This window comes from Anser cygnoides, chromosome 2 (assembly GCF_040182565.1).
Source record: "Anser cygnoides isolate HZ-2024a breed goose chromosome 2, Taihu_goose_T2T_genome, whole genome shotgun sequence".
Lineage (NCBI taxonomy): Eukaryota > Metazoa > Chordata > Aves > Anseriformes > Anatidae > Anser > Anser cygnoides.
The window spans coordinates 64,766,571-64,782,484 of NC_089874.1; the positions used below are offsets into that span (position 1 = coordinate 64,766,571).

The window sequence follows — 15,914 nt, forward strand, 5'->3', positions numbered from 1 at the left end:
TAGCCACCCTGCACGGAGGAACAATCAAATGAGACCCCCCCAATACTATGAGCTCTAGGATTTATCTTCCTATTTACCATCGGAGGATTAACAGGAATCGTTCTTGCAAACTCTTCCCTAGACATCGCCCTGCACGACACGTACTACGTAGTTGCCCACTTCCACTACGTCCTATCCATAGGCGCCGTCTTTGCCATTCTAGCAGGATTTACTCACTGATTCCCACTACTCACTGGGTTTACCCTACACCAAACATGAGCAAAAGCCCACTTCGGGGTAATATTTACAGGAGTAAACCTAACGTTCTTCCCCCAGCACTTCCTAGGCCTAGCAGGAATACCCCGACGATACTCGGACTATCCCGACGCCTACACACTATGAAACACCATTTCCTCCATCGGCTCCCTAATCTCAATAGTAGCCGTAATCATACTAATATTCATCATCTGAGAAGCCTTTTCGGCCAAACGAAAAGTCCTACAACCAGAACTAACTACCACAAACGTTGAATGAATCCACGGCTGCCCTCCCCCATACCATACTTTCGAGGAACCGGCCTTCGTCCAAGTACAAGAAAGGAAGGAATCGAACCCTCACATGCTGGTTTCAAGCCAACTGCATTAACCGCTCATGCTTCTTTCTTATGAGACGTTAGTAAACCAATTACATAGCCTTGTCAAGACTAAATCACAGGTAAAAATCCTGTACATCTCATGTGGCCAACCACTCCCAACTAGGATTCCAAGACGCCTCATCACCCATCATAGAAGAACTCGTTGAATTCCACGACCACGCCCTAATCGTTGCCCTAGCTATCTGCAGCCTAGTTCTCTACCTTTTAGCCCACATACTAACAGAAAAACTCTCGTCCAATGCTGTAGACGCCCAAGAAGTAGAGCTGATCTGGACAATCCTAGCTGCTATCGTCCTGGTACTCCTCGCCCTCCCATCCCTACAAATCCTCTACATAATGGACAAAATCGATGAACCAGACCTCACCCTAAAAGCCATCGGCCACCAATGATACTGAAGCTACGAATACACAGACTTCAAAGACCTATCATTCGACTCCTACATAGTGCCCACCCCAGACTTACCCAACGGCCACTTCCGACTGCTAGAAGTTGACCACCGCGTAGTTATCCCAATAGAATCCCCCATCCGCGTGATCATTACTGCAGGAGACGTACTCCACTCCTGAGCAGTCCCAACGCTCGGAGTTAAAACAGACGCAATCCCAGGCCGACTAAACCAAACTTCATTCATTACCACCCGGCCTGGGATTTTTTACGGACAATGCTCAGAAATTTGCGGGGCTAATCACAGCTACATACCCATTGTAGTAGAATCAACCCCACTCCCACATTTCGAGGCCTGATCGTCCCTTCTATCATCATCCTAATCATTAAGAAGCTATGCAACAGCACTAGCCTTTTAAGCTAGCCAAAGAGGGACTTCCCCCTCCTTAATGATATGCCACAGCTTAACCCCGCACCATGATTTTCAATCATAATTATAACCTGATTAACCCTAGCACTCCTCATCCAACCAAAACTACTAGCCTTCACCACAACCAACCCCCCATCAAATAAGACCTCCCTCACTACCAAACCCACACCATGATCCTGACCATGAACCTAAGCTTCTTTGACCAATTTTCCAGCCCCAATCTATTCGGCATCCCCTTAATCCTACTATCCCTACTCTTCCCAGCCCTACTATTCCCGTCCCCAAACAACCGATGAATCAACAACCGCCTTTCTACTATCCAAACATGACTCCTTCACCTAATCACAAAACAACTAATAGTCCCACTCAACAAAAATGGCCACAAATGAGCCATAATATTTACATCCCTAATAATCATACTTCTTACAATCAACCTTCTAGGCCTCCTTCCATATACATTCACCCCAACCACCCAACTATCTATGAACATAGCCCTAGCCTTCCCACTATGGCTCGCCACACTACTAACAGGCCTACGAAACCAACCATCAGCCTCTTTAGCCCACCTATTACCCGAAGGTACCCCTACACCCCTAATCCCCGCACTAATCCTGATCGAAACAACCAGCCTACTAATCCGCCCCCTAGCCCTCGGCGTCCGCCTTACAGCCAACCTTACAGCAGGACACTTACTCATCCAACTCATCTCTACAGCCTCCATTGCATTAATACCCACCCTTCCTGCAGTATCCATCCTAACAATAATCATCCTACTACTCCTAACCATCCTAGAAGTAGCAGTAGCCATAATCCAGGCCTACGTCTTCGTGCTCCTTCTAAGCCTATACTTACAAGAAAACATCTAATGGCACACCAAGCACACTCATACCACATAGTTGACCCAAGCCCTTGACCAATCTTCGGGGCAGCCGCCGCCCTACTCACAACCTCAGGATTAATCATGTGATTCCACTACAACTCATCCATACTACTAACCCTAGGCCTCATCTCAATACTCCTAGTAATACTCCAATGATGACGAGACATTGTACGAGAAAGCACCTTCCAAGGCCATCACACTCCCACAGTCCAAAAAGGCCTACGATACGGCATAATCCTTTTCATCACATCCGAAGCATTCTTCTTCTTAGGGTTCTTCTGAGCGTTCTTCCACTCGAGCCTGGCCCCAACCCCAGAACTAGGAGGCCAACGACCCCCAACAGGAATTAAACCACTCAACCCGATAGAAGTCCCCCTACTAAACACAGCCATCCTACTAGCCTCAGGCGTTACCGTAACGTGAGCCCATCACAGCATCACAGAAGGAAACCGAAAACACGCCATCCACGCCCTAACCCTAACGATCCTCCTGGGATTCTACTTCACAGCCCTACAAGCAATAGAATACCACGAAGCCCCATTCTCAATCGCCGATAGCGTCTACGGATCTACCTTCTTCGTTGCCACTGGATTCCACGGACTCCACGTAATCATCGGATCCTCCTTCCTGACCGTCTGCCTCTTCCGACTGATCAAGTTCCACTTTACATCAGACCACCACTTCGGATTCGAGGCAGCAGCCTGATACTGACACTTCGTAGACGTCATCTGACTATTCCTCTACATAACCATCTACTGATGAGGATCTTGCTCTTCTAGTATATTAATTACAATTGACTTCCAATCTCTAGAATCTGGTATAAACCCAGAGGAGAGCAATGAACGCACTCATGTTCATATTCGCCCTATCATCAATCCTAAGCGCCGCCCTAACCGCATTAAACTTCTGACTCGCCCAAATAAACCCCGACTCAGAGAAACTCTCACCGTACGAATGTGGATTCGACCCACTTGGATCTGCTCGATTACCATTCTCAGTCCGATTCTTCCTCAGTAGCCATCCTGTTCGTCCTATTCGACCTAGAAATCGCCCTCCTACTCCCCCTGCCATGAGCCGTCCAACTCCAATCCCCCCTAATGACCCTCACCTGAACTGTAGTGATCCTCCTTCTCCTAACACTCGGACTGGCCTACGAGTGAATTCAAGGGGGCCTAGAATGAGCAGAATAACAGAAAGTTAGTCTAACCAAAAAGATAGCTGGTTTCGACCCAGCAGATTACAGCCAACCCTGTAACTTTCTTATGTCGCCCCTACATTTAAGCTTCTACTCAGCCTTCATTTTCAGCGGACTAGGACTAGCCTTCCACCGAACCCACCTAGTATCCGCCCTACTATGCCTTGAAAGCATAATATTATCGATATTCGTAGGCCTATCAATATGATCCATCGAAAACCAAGTCTCCTCATTCACCATGGTACCAATTCTCATGCTAACCTTCTCAGCGTGTGAGGCGGGCACAGGCCTGGCCATCCTAGTAGCCTCCACCCGCACACATGGCTCCGACCATCTACACAACCTAAACCTCCTGCAATGCTAAAAATCATCCTACCCACAATCATACTTCTTCCAACAGCCCTGCTGTCTCCACCAAAATTTCTATGGACTAACACCACCTTATACAGCCTCCTAATCGCTGCCCTAAGCCTACAGTGATTAATCCCAACCTACTACCCCTACAAATTTTTATCCAACTGAACAGGAATTGACCAAATCTCATCCCCCCTCCTAGTACTATCCTGCTGACTACTCCCACTCATAATCATAGCAAGCCAAAACCACCTGCAACAAGAACCCCTACAACGCAAACGAATCTTTATCTCAACCTTAGTCGCAGTCCAGCCATTCATCCTACTAGCCTTTTCCACCACAGAACTAGCACTATTTTACATCTCATTTGAAGCAACCCTCATTCCCACCCTAATCTTAATCACCCGATGGGGGAACCAACCAGAACGCCTAAGCGCTGGCATCTACCTGCTATTCTACACGCCAGTAAGCTCTCTACCCCTGCTAATCACAATCATACACCTATACGTGAAAATTGGCACCCTGCACCTGCCAACCCTACAACTAACCCACCCAACCCTATCCACCTCATGGACAGGAATACTATCAGGTCTAGCACTGCTCATAGCATTCATAGTAAAAGCCCCACTATACGGCCTACACCTCTGACTGCCAAAAGCCCACGTAGAAGCACCCATCGCAGGCTCAATACTCCTCGCCGCCCTACTACTAAAGCTAGGAGGATACGGAATTATACGAGTCACTCTATTTATGGGCCCACTGTCCAACCTCCTGCACTACCCCTTCCTAACCCTGGCCCTATGAGGCGCCCTAATGACTAGCTCAATCTGCCTACGACAGACAGACCTAAAATCACTAATCGCTTATTCATCCGTTAGCCACATAGGCCTAGTTATCGCCGCAGGAATAATCCAAACCCACTGATCATTCTCAGGGGCAATGATCCTAATAATTTCCCATGGACTAACTTCCTCCATACTATTCTGCCTAGCCAACACAAACTATGAACGTACGCACAGCCGAATTCTACTACTCACACGAGGCCTACAACCTCTCCTACCACTCATAGCTACCTGATGATTGCTGGCCAATCTAACAAACATAGCCTTACCCCCAACAACAAACCTCATAGCAGAGCTAACCATTATAATCACCTTATTCAACTGATCTGCCTTCACGATCATCCTAACAGGAATCGCAACCCTACTAACCGCCTCCTACACCTTATTCATACTACTAATGACCCAACGAGGCTCAATCCCCTCCCACATCACATCTATGCAAAACTCAACCACGCGAGAACACCTGCTCATAACACTCCACATTATCCCAATATTCCTCCTAATCCTCAAACCCGAACTGATCTCCGGAATCCCCTCATGCAAGTATAGTTTAAACCAAACATTAGACTGTGATTCTAAGAATAGAAGTTCAAACCTTCTTACCTGCCGAGGGGAGGGTTTAACCAACAAGAGCTGCTAACTCTTACATCTGAGCCTAAAACCTCAGCCCCCTTACTTTTAAAGGATAACAGCAATCCACTGGTCTTAGGAACCACCCATCTTGGTGCAAATCCAAGTAAAAGTAGTGAACCCCACACTACTAATCAACTCCCTCACACTACTCACGCTGACAATCCTCCTAACCCCAATCATCCTGCCATTTCTATTTAAAAACTTTAAAAACACCCCACAAGCCACCACCCGCGCTGTTAAAACCGCATTCCTAATTAGCCTAGCCCCTACAACCGCATTCATCTACTCGGGAGTAGAATCTGTCACCTGCCACTGGGAGTGAAAATTCATTATAAACTTTAAAATCCCCCTGAGCCTAAAAATAGACCAATACTCAATAACATTTCTTCCAATCGCCCTATTTGTAACATGATCAATCCTACAATTCGCCATATGATACATGGCCTCAGAGCCATACGTAACAAAATTTTTCACCTACCTACTGACATTCCTAGTCGCCATACTCCTCCTAACAACCGCAAACAACATATTCCTCCTATTCGTAGGCTGGGAAGGAGTACGAATCATGTCCTTCCTTCTCATCGGCTGATGACAAGGCCGAGCAGATGCCAACACCGCCGCCCTACGAGCCGTAATCTACAACCGAATCGGAGACATCGGACTGATCCTGAGCATAGCATGACTAGCTTCAACATTCAACACCTGAGAGATCCAACAAGCCGTACACCCCCACCAAACCCCAATCCTCCCCCTCATAGGATTAATCCTCGCAGCCGCAGGAAAATCCGCCCAATTTGGACTCCACCCATGACTGCCCGCAGCAATAGAAGGCCCCACCCCAGTATCAGCCCTACTGCACTCCAGTACCATAGTAGTAGCCGGAATCTTCCTGCTCATCCGCATGCACCCCCTGCTAGCCACCAACCAGACAGCCCTAACTGCCTGCCTATGCCTAGGTGCTCTATCAACCCTATTCGCTGCCACATGCGCCCTAACCCAAAATGACATCAAAAAAATCATTGCTTTCTCAACATCCAGCCAACTAGGACTAATAATAGTCACTATCGGACTAAACCTCCCACAACTAGCCTTCCTACACATCTCAACCCATGCCTTCTTTAAAGCCATACTATTCCTATGCTCAGGGTCTATCATCCACAACCTAAACGGAGAACAAGATATCCGAAAGATAGGAGGCCTACAGAAAATACTCCCAGTCACTACTTCCTGCCTAACCATCGGAAACCTGGCGCTGATAGGAACCCCATTCCTAGCCGGATTCTACTCAAAAGACCTCATCATCGAAAGCTTAAACACATCATACCTAAATACTTGAGCCCTACTCCTAACCCTTATAGCCACAGCATTCACCGCAACCTACAGCATCCGCATAACCATCCTAGTCCAAGCTGGACAAACCCGAATCCCCCCAATAGTATCAATAAACGAAAACAACCCACTAATCACCGCCCCCCTAACCCGACTCGCCCTAGGCAGCATTACAGCAGGAATAATCATTACCTCTTTCATCACACCAACCAAAACCCCCCCAATAACCATACCCCTTATCACCAAAACCGCTGCCATCCTCATAACAATCCTAGGAATCATCCTAGCCCTAGAACTATCGAACATAACACACACCCTCACTCACCCCAAACCAAACCCCCTCATAAACTTCTCCTCTGCATTAGGGTACTTCAACCCCCTAGTACACCGATTCTTCTCCAAAAACCTACTAGAAAAGGGACAAAACATTGCCCTACACTTGATCGACCTCTCCTGACTCAAAAAAATAGGGCCAGAGGGCCTTGCTGAACTACAAGTAGCCGCAAGCAAAGCCGCAACCTCAATACACACAGGGCTAATTAAGGCCTACCTGGGATCCTTCGCCCTCTCCATCCTGGTAATAATCCTAATAACACACAGACTCACTAATGGCCCCTAACATCCGCAAATCCCATCCCCTACTAAAAATAATCAACAACTCCCTAATCGACCTACCCGCCCGCTCCAACATCTCTGCCTGATGAAACTTCGGCTCCCTTCTAGCCATCTGCTTAGCCACACAAATCCTAACAGGCCTGCTACTAGCCATACACTACACCGCAGACACTTCACTCGCCTTCTCCTCAGTAGCTCACACATGCCGAGACGTCCAGTACGGATGGCTCATCCGCAACCTCCACGCCAACGGTGCTTCGCTCTTCTTTATCTGCATCTACTTACACATCGGACGAGGCCTCTACTACGGCTCCTACCTATACAAAGAAACCTGAAACACAGGAGTAATCCTCCTACTCACCCTAATAGCAACTGCCTTCGTAGGGTATGTCCTACCATGAGGACAAATGTCATTCTGAGGGGCCACCGTAATCACCAACCTATTCTCAGCCATCCCGTACATTGGGCAAACTCTAGTAGAATGAGCCTGAGGAGGATTCTCAGTAGACAATCCAACCTTAACCCGATTCTTCGCCATCCACTTCCTACTGCCCTTCCTAATTGCAGGAATCACCCTAGTCCACCTAAACTTCCTACACGAATCAGGCTCAAATAACCCACTAGGAATCGTATCAGACTGCGACAAAATCCCATTCCACCCATACTTCTCCATTAAAGACAGCTTAGGGCTTACCCTAATAATCACCCCTCTAATAGCACTAGCCCTATTTTCACCGAACCTCCTGGTTCTTGGAATCCTAGTTGGGAGTGGTTGGCCACATGAGATGTACAGGATTTTTACCTGTGATTTAGTCTTGACAAGGCTATGTAATTGGTTTACTAACGTCTCATAAGAAAGAAGCATGAGCGGTTAATGCAGTTGGCTTGAAACCCATCCCCAGTGGTGCAAGTGCACTCTCTGAACTCACTGAAGTGCATCCCCAGTGGTGCCAGTGCACTCTCTGCACTCACTGCACTGCATCCCCAGTGGTGCCAGTGAAATCTCTGGACTCACTGCAGAGCATCCCCAGTGGTGCCAGTGCACTCTGTGGACTCACTGTAGTGCATCCCCAGTGGTGCCAGTGCACTCTCTGGACTCACTGCACTGCATCCCCAGTGGTGCCAGTGCAATCTCTGGACTCACTGCAGTGCATCCCCAGTGGTGCCAGTGCACTCTCTGGACTCACTGCACTGCAGCCCCAGTGGTGCCAGTGCACTCTCTGGACTCACTGCACTGCATCCCCAGTGGTGCCAGTGCACTCTCTGGACTCACTGAAGTGCATCCCCAGTGGTGCCAGTGCACTCTCTGGACTCACTGCACTGCATCCCCAGTGGTGCCAGTGCGCTCTCTGGAGTCACAGCACTGCATCCCCAGTGGTGCCAGTGCAATCTCTGGACTCACTGCACTGCATCCCCAGTGGTGCCAGTGCACTCTCTGGACTCACTGAAGTGCATCCCCATTGGTGCCATTGCACTCTCTGCACTCACTGCACTGCATCCCCAGTGGTGCCAGTGCACTCACTGGACTGACTGCACTGCATCCCCAGTGGTGCCAGTGCGCTCTCTGGACTCACAGCACTGCATCCCCAGTGGTGCCAGTGCATTCACTGGACACACTGTACTGCATCACAGGTGGTGCCAGTGCACTCTCTGCACTCACTGCACAGCATCCCCAGTGGTGCCAGTGCATTCACTGGACTCACTGGACTGCATCACCAGTGGTGCCAGTGCACTCTCTGGACTCACTGCACTGCATCCCCAGTGGTGTCAGTGCACTCTCTGGACTCACTACAGTGAATCCCCGGTGGTGCCAGTGCACTCTCTGCACTCACTGCACAGCATCCCCAGTGGTGCCAGTGCACTCACTGGACTCACTGAACTGCATCCCCAGTGGTGCCAGTGCACTCTCTGGACTCACTGCACTGCATCCCCAGTGGTGTCAGTGCACTCTCTGGACTCACTGCACTGCATCCCCAGTGGTGCCAGTGCACTCACTGGACTCACTGCAGTGCATCCCCAGTGGTGGCAGTGCACTCTCTGGAGTCACTGCACTGCATCCCCAGTGGTGCCAGTGCAATCTCTGGACTCACTGCACTGCATCCCCAGTGGTTCCAGCGCACTCTCTGGACTTACTGCACTGCATCCCCAGTAGTGCTAGTGCACTCTCTGGACTCACTGCAGGGCATCCCCACTGGTGCCAGTGCACTCTCTGGACTCACTGCAGTGCATCCCCAGTGGTGCCAGTACACTCTCTTGAGTCACTGCACTGCATCCCCTGTGGTGCCAGTGCACTCTCTTGAGTCACTGCAGTGCATCCCCTGTGGTGCCAGTGCACTCTCTGGACTCACTGCAGTGCATCACCAGTGGTGCCAGTGCACTCTCTGGACTCACTGCACTGCATCCCCAGTGGTGCCAGTGCACTCTCTGGACTCAATGCACTGCATCCCCAGTGGTGCTAGTGCACTGTGTGGACTCACTGTACTGCATCCCCAGTGGTGCCAGTGCAATCTCTGGACTCACTGCAGTGCATCCCCATTGGTGCCAGTGCACTCTCTGGACTCACTGAAGTGCATTCTCAGTGGTGCCAGTGCACTCTCTGGACTCACTGCACTGCATCCCCAGTAGTGACAGTGCACTCTCTGGACTCACTGCACTGCATCCCCAGTGGTGCCACTGCACTCTCTGGACTCACTGCACTGCTTCCCCAGTGGTGCCAGTGCACTCTTTCGAGTCACTGCAGTGCATCCCCAGTGGTGCCAGTGCACTCTCTGGACTCACTGCAGTGCATCCCCAGTGGTGCCAGTGCGCTCTCTGGAGTCACAGCACTGCATCCCCAGTGGTGCCAGTGCAATCTCTGGACTCTCTGCACTGCATCCCCAGTGGTGCCAGTGCACTCTCTGGACTCACTGAATTGCATTCTCAGTGGTGCCAGTGCACTCTCTGGACTCACTGCACTGCATCCCCAGTGGTGCCAGTGCACTCTCTGGACTCACTAAACTGCATCCCCAGTGGTGCCATTGCAATCTCTGGACTCAGTGCAGTGCATCCCCAGTGGTGCCAGTGCACTCTCTGGACTCACTGAAGTGCATTATCAGTGGTGCCAGTGCACTCTCTGGACTCACTGCACTGCATCCCTAGTAGTGCCAGTGCAGTCTCTGGACTCACTGCAGTGCATCCCCAGTGGTGCCAGTGCACTCTCTGGATTCACTGCGCTGCATCCCCAGTGGTGCCAGTGCACTCTCTGGACTCACTGCACTACATCCCCAGTGGTGCCAGTGCACTCTCTGGACTCACTGCAGTGCATCCCCAGTGGTGCCACTGCACTCTCTGGACTCACTGCAGTGCATCCCCAGTGGTGCCACTGCACTCTCTGGACTCACTGCAGTGCATCCCCAGTGGTGCCAGTGCACTCTCTGGACTCACTGCAGTGCATCCCCAGTGGTGCCAGTGCACTCTCTGGACTCACTGAAGTGCATTCTCAGTGGTGCCAGTGCACTCTCTGGAGCCACTGCAGTGCATCCCCAGTGGTGCCAGTACACTCACTGGACTCACTGCACTGCATCCCCAGTGGTGTCAGTGCACTCTCTGGACTCACTGCACTGCTTCCCCAGTGGTGCCAGTGCACTCACTGGACTGACTGCAGTGCATCCCCACTGGTGCCAGTGCACTCTCTGGGCTCACTGCAGTGCATCCCCAGTGGTGCCAGTGCACTCTCTGGACTCACTGCAGTGCATCCCCAGTGGTGCCAGTGCACTCTCTGGACTCACTGCAGTGCATCCCCAGTGGTGCCAGTGCACTCTCTGGACTCACTGAACTGCATCCCCAGTGGTGCCAGTGCACTCTCTGGACTCACTGCAGTGCATCCCCAGTGGTGCCAGTGCACTCTCTGGACTCACTGCTGTGCATCCCCAGTGGTGCCAGTGCGCTCTCTGGAGTCACAGCACTGCATCCCCCGTGGTGCCAGTGCAATCTCTGGACTCTCTGCACTGCATCCCCAGTGGTGCCAGTGCACTCTCTGGACTCACTGAAGTGCATTCTCAGTGGTGCCAGTGCACTCTCTGGACTCATTGCACTGCATCCCCAGTGGTGCCAGTGCACTCTCTGGACTCACTGAACTGCATCCCCAGTGGTGCCATTGCAATCTCTGGACTCAGTGCAGTGCATCCCCAGTGGTGCCAGTGCACTCTCTGGACTCACTGAAGTGCATTATCAGTGGTGCCAGTGCACTCTCTGGACTCACTGCACTGCATCCCTAGTAGTGCCAGTGCAGTCTCTGGACTCACTGCAGTGCATCCCCAGTGGGGCCAGTGCACTCTCTGGATTCACTGCGCTGCATCCCCACTGGTGCCAGTGCACTCTCTGGGCTCACTGCAGTGCATCCCCAGTGGTGCCAGTGCACTCTCTGGACTCACTGCAGTGCATCCCCAGTGGTGCCACTGCACTCTCTGGACTCACTGCAGTGCATCCCCAGTGGTGCCACTGCACTCTCTGGACTCACTGCAGTGCATCCCCAGTGGTGCCAGTGCACTCTCTGGACTCACTGAAGTGCATTCTCAGTGGTGCCAGTGCACTCTCTGGAGTCACTGCAGTGCATCACCAGTGGTGCCAGTACACTCACTGGACTCACTGCACTGCATCCCCAGTGGTGCCAGTGCACTCTCTGGACTCACTGCACTGCTTCCCCAGTGGTGCCAGTGCACTCACTGGACTGACTGCAGTGCATCCCCACTGGTGCCAGTGCACTCTCTGGGCTCACTGCAGTGCATCCCCAGTGGTGCCAGTGCACTCTCTGGACTCACTGCAGTGCATCCCCAGTGGTGCCAGTGCACTCTCTGGACTCACTGAACTGCATCCCCAGTGGTGCCAGTGCACTCTCTGGACTCACTGCAGTGCATCCCCAGTGGTGCCAGTGCACTCTCTGGAGTCACTGCAGTGCATCCCCAGTGGTGCCATTGCAATCTCTGGACTCAGTGCAGTGCATCCCCAGTGGTGCCAGTGCACTCTCTGGACTCACTGAAGTGCATTATCAGTGGTGCCAGTGCACTCTCTGGACTCACTGCACTGCATCCCTAGTAGTGCCAGTGCAGTCTCTGGACTCACTGCAGTGCATCCCCAGTGGTGCCAGTGCACTCTCTGGATTCACTGCGCTGCATCCCCAGTGGTGCCAGTGCACTCTCTGGACTCACTGCACTACATCCCCAGTGGTGCCAGTGCACTCTCTGGACTCACTGCAGTGCATCCCCAGTGGTGCCACTGCACTCTCTGGACTCACTGCAGTGCATCCCCAGTGGTGCCACTGCACTCTCTGGACTCACTGCAGTGCATCCCCAGTGGTGCCAGTGCACTCTCTGGACTCACTGCAGTGCATCCCCAGTGGTGCCAGTGCACTCTCTGGACTCACTGAAGTGCATTCTCAGTGGTGCCAGTGCACTCTCTGGAGCCACTGCAGTGCATCCCCAGTGGTGCCAGTACACTCACTGGACTCACTGCACTGCATCCCCAGTGGTGTCAGTGCACTCTCTGGACTCACTGCACTGCTTACCCAGTGGTGCCAGTGCACTCACTGGACTGACTGCAGTGCATCCCCACTGGTGCCAGTGCACTCTCTGGGCTCACTGCAGTGCATCCCCAGTGGTGCCAGTGCACTCTCTGGACTCACTGCAGTGCATCCCCAGTGGTGCCAGTGCACTCTCTGGACTCACTGCAGTGCATCCCCAGTGGTGCCAGTGCACTCTCTGGACTCACTGAACTGCATCCCCAGTGGTGCCAGTGCACTCTCTGGACTCACTGCAGTGCATCCCCAGTGGTGCCAGTGCACTCTCTGGACTCACTGCAGTGCATCCCCAGTGGTGCCAGTGCGCTCTCTGGAGTCACAGCACTGCATCCCCCGTGGTGCCAGTGCAATCTCTGGACTCTCTGCACTGCATCCCCAGTGGTGCCAGTGCACTCTCTGGACTCACTGAAGTGCATTCTCAGTGGTGCCAGTGCACTCTATGGACTCACTGCACTGCATCCCCAGTGGTGCCAGTGCACTCTCTGGACTCACTGAACTGCATCCCCAGTGGTGCCATTGCAATCTCTGGACTCAGTGCAGTGCATCCCCAGTGGTGCCAGTGCACTCTCTGGACTCACTGAAGTGCATTATCAGTGGTGCCAGTGCACTCTCTGGACTCACAGCACTGCATCCCTAGTAGTGCCAGTGCAGTCTCTGGACTCACTGCAGTGCATCCCCAGTGGTGCCAGTGCACTCTCTGGATTCACTGCGCTGCATCCCCAGTGGTGCCAGTGCACTCTCTGGACTCACTGCACTACATCCCCAGTGGTGCCAGTGCACTCTCTGGACTCACTGCAGTGCATCCCCAGTGGTGCCACTGCACTCTCTGGACTCACTGCAGTGCATCCCCAGTGGTGCCACTGCACTCTCTGGACTCACTGCAGTGCATCCCCAGTGGTGCCAGTGCACTCTCTGGACTCACTGCAGTGCATCCCCAGTGGTGCCAGTGCACTCTCTGGACTCACTGCAGTGCATCCCCAGTGGTGCCATTGCAATCTCTGGACTCAGTGCAGTGCATCCCCAGTGGTGCCAGTGCACTCTCTGGACTCACTGAAGTGCATTATCAGTGGTGCCAGTGCACTCTCTGGACTCACTGCACTGCATCCCTAGTAGTGCCAGTGCAGTCTCTGGACTCACCGCAGTGCATCCCCAGTGGTGCCAGTGCACTCTCTGGATTCACTGCGCTGCATCCCCAGTGGTGCCAGTGCACTCTCTGGACTCACTGCACTACATCCCCAGTGGTGCCAGTGCACTCTGTGGACTCACTGCAGTGCATCCCCAGTGGTGCCACTGCACTCTCTGGACTCACTGCAGTGCATCCCCAGTGGTGCCACTGCACTCTCTGGACTCACTGCAGTGCATCCCCAGTGGTGCCAGTGCACTCTCTGGACTCACTGCAGTGCATCCCCAGTGGTGCCAGTGCACTCTCTGGACTCACTGAAGTGCATTCTCAGTGGTGCCAGTGCACTCTCTGGAGCCACTGCAGTGCATCCCCAGTGGTGCCACTGCACTCTCTGGACTCACTGCACTGCTTCCCCAGTGGTGCCAGTGCACTCACTGGACTCACTGCAGTGCATCCCCACTGGTGCCAGTGCACTCTCTGGGCTCACTGCAGTGCATCCCAAGTGGTGCCAGTGCACTCTCTGGACTCACTGCAGTGCATCCCCAATGGTGCCAGTGCGCTCTCTGGAGTCACAGCACTGCATCCCCAGTGGTGCCAGTGCAGTCTCTGGACTCACTGCACTGCATCCCCAGTGGTGCCAGTGCACTCTCTGGACTCACTGCACTGCATCCCCGTTGGTGCCAGTGTAGTCTCTGGAGTAACTGCACTGCATCCCCACTGGTACCAAAGCACTCTCTGGACTCCCAGCACCGCATCCCCAGTGGTGCCAGTGCACTCTCTGGACTCACTGCACTGCATCCCCAGTGGTGCCAGTGCACTCTCTGGACTCACTGCAGTGCATCCCCAGTGGTGCCAGTGCACTCTCTGGACTCACTGCAGTGCATCCCCAGTGGTGCCAGTGCACTCTCTGGACTCACTGAAGTGCATTCTCAGTGCTGCCAGTGCACTCTCTGGACTCACTGCAGTGCATCCCCAGTGGTGCCAGTACACTCACTGGACTCACTGCACTGCATCCCCAGTGGTGCCAGTGCACTCTCTGGACTCACTGCACTGCTTCCCCAGTGGTGCCAGTGCACTCTCTGGACTCACTGCAGTGCATCCCCACTGGTGCCAGTGCACTCTCTGAGCTCACTGCATTGCATCCCCAGTGGTGCCAGTGCACTCTCTGGACTCACTGAAATGCATCCCCAGTGGTGCCAGTGCACTCTCTGGACTCACTGCAGTGCATCCCCACTGGTGCCAGTGCACTCTCTGGACTCACAGCACTGCATCCCCAGTGGTGCCAGTGCACTCTCTGGACTCACTGCACTGCATCCCCAGTGGTGCCACTGCACTCTCTGGACTCACTGCACTGCTTCCCCAGTGGTGCCAGTGCACTGTCTGGACTCACCGCACTGCATCCCCAGTGGTGCCAGTGCACTCTCTGGACTCACTGCAGTGCATCCCCAGTGGAGCCAGTGCACTCTCTGGACTCACTGCAGTGCATCCGCAGTGGTGCCATTGCACTCTCTGGACTCACTGCACTGCATCCCTAGTGGTGCCAGTGCACTCTCTGGACTCACTGCACTGCATCCCCACTGCTGCCATTGCACTCTCTTGAGTCACTGCACTGCATCCCCTGTGGTGCCAGTGCACTCTCTGGACTCACTGCAGTGCATCCCCTGTGGTGCCAGTGCACTCTCTGGACTCACTGCACTGCATCCACAGTGGTGCCAGTGCACTCTCTGGACTCACTGCACTGCATCCCCAGTGGTGCTAGTGCACTGTGTGGACTCACTGTACTGCATCCCCAGTGGTGCCAGTGCAATCTCTGGACTCACTGCAGTGCATCCCCATTGGTGCCAGTGCACTCTCTGGACTCACTGAAGTGCATTCTCAGTGGTGCCAGTGCACTCTCTGGACTCACTTCACTGCATCACCAGTGCTGCCAGTGCACTCTC

General features: G+C 53.0%; 1 long non-coding RNA gene and 1 pseudogene across 1 annotated transcript in view; one reads left to right on the plus strand and one right to left on the minus strand.

Annotated features, from left to right (window-relative positions):
- Positions 1-1,463: 1,463 nt before the first annotated feature.
- LOC136789891 (cytochrome c oxidase subunit 3-like) lies at positions 1,464-3,098 on the plus strand (annotated as a pseudogene).
- Positions 3,099-6,125: 3,027 nt separating this feature from the next.
- The window catches only part of LOC136789898 (uncharacterized), a 301,025-nt gene continuing 291,236 nt past the window's right edge, over positions 6,126-15,914 (minus strand). The window contains exon 2 of the long non-coding RNA XR_010828939.1: positions 6,126-7,201. This is a non-coding gene — a long non-coding RNA (uncharacterized lncRNA). The remainder of the gene's footprint in view (positions 7,202-15,914) is intronic.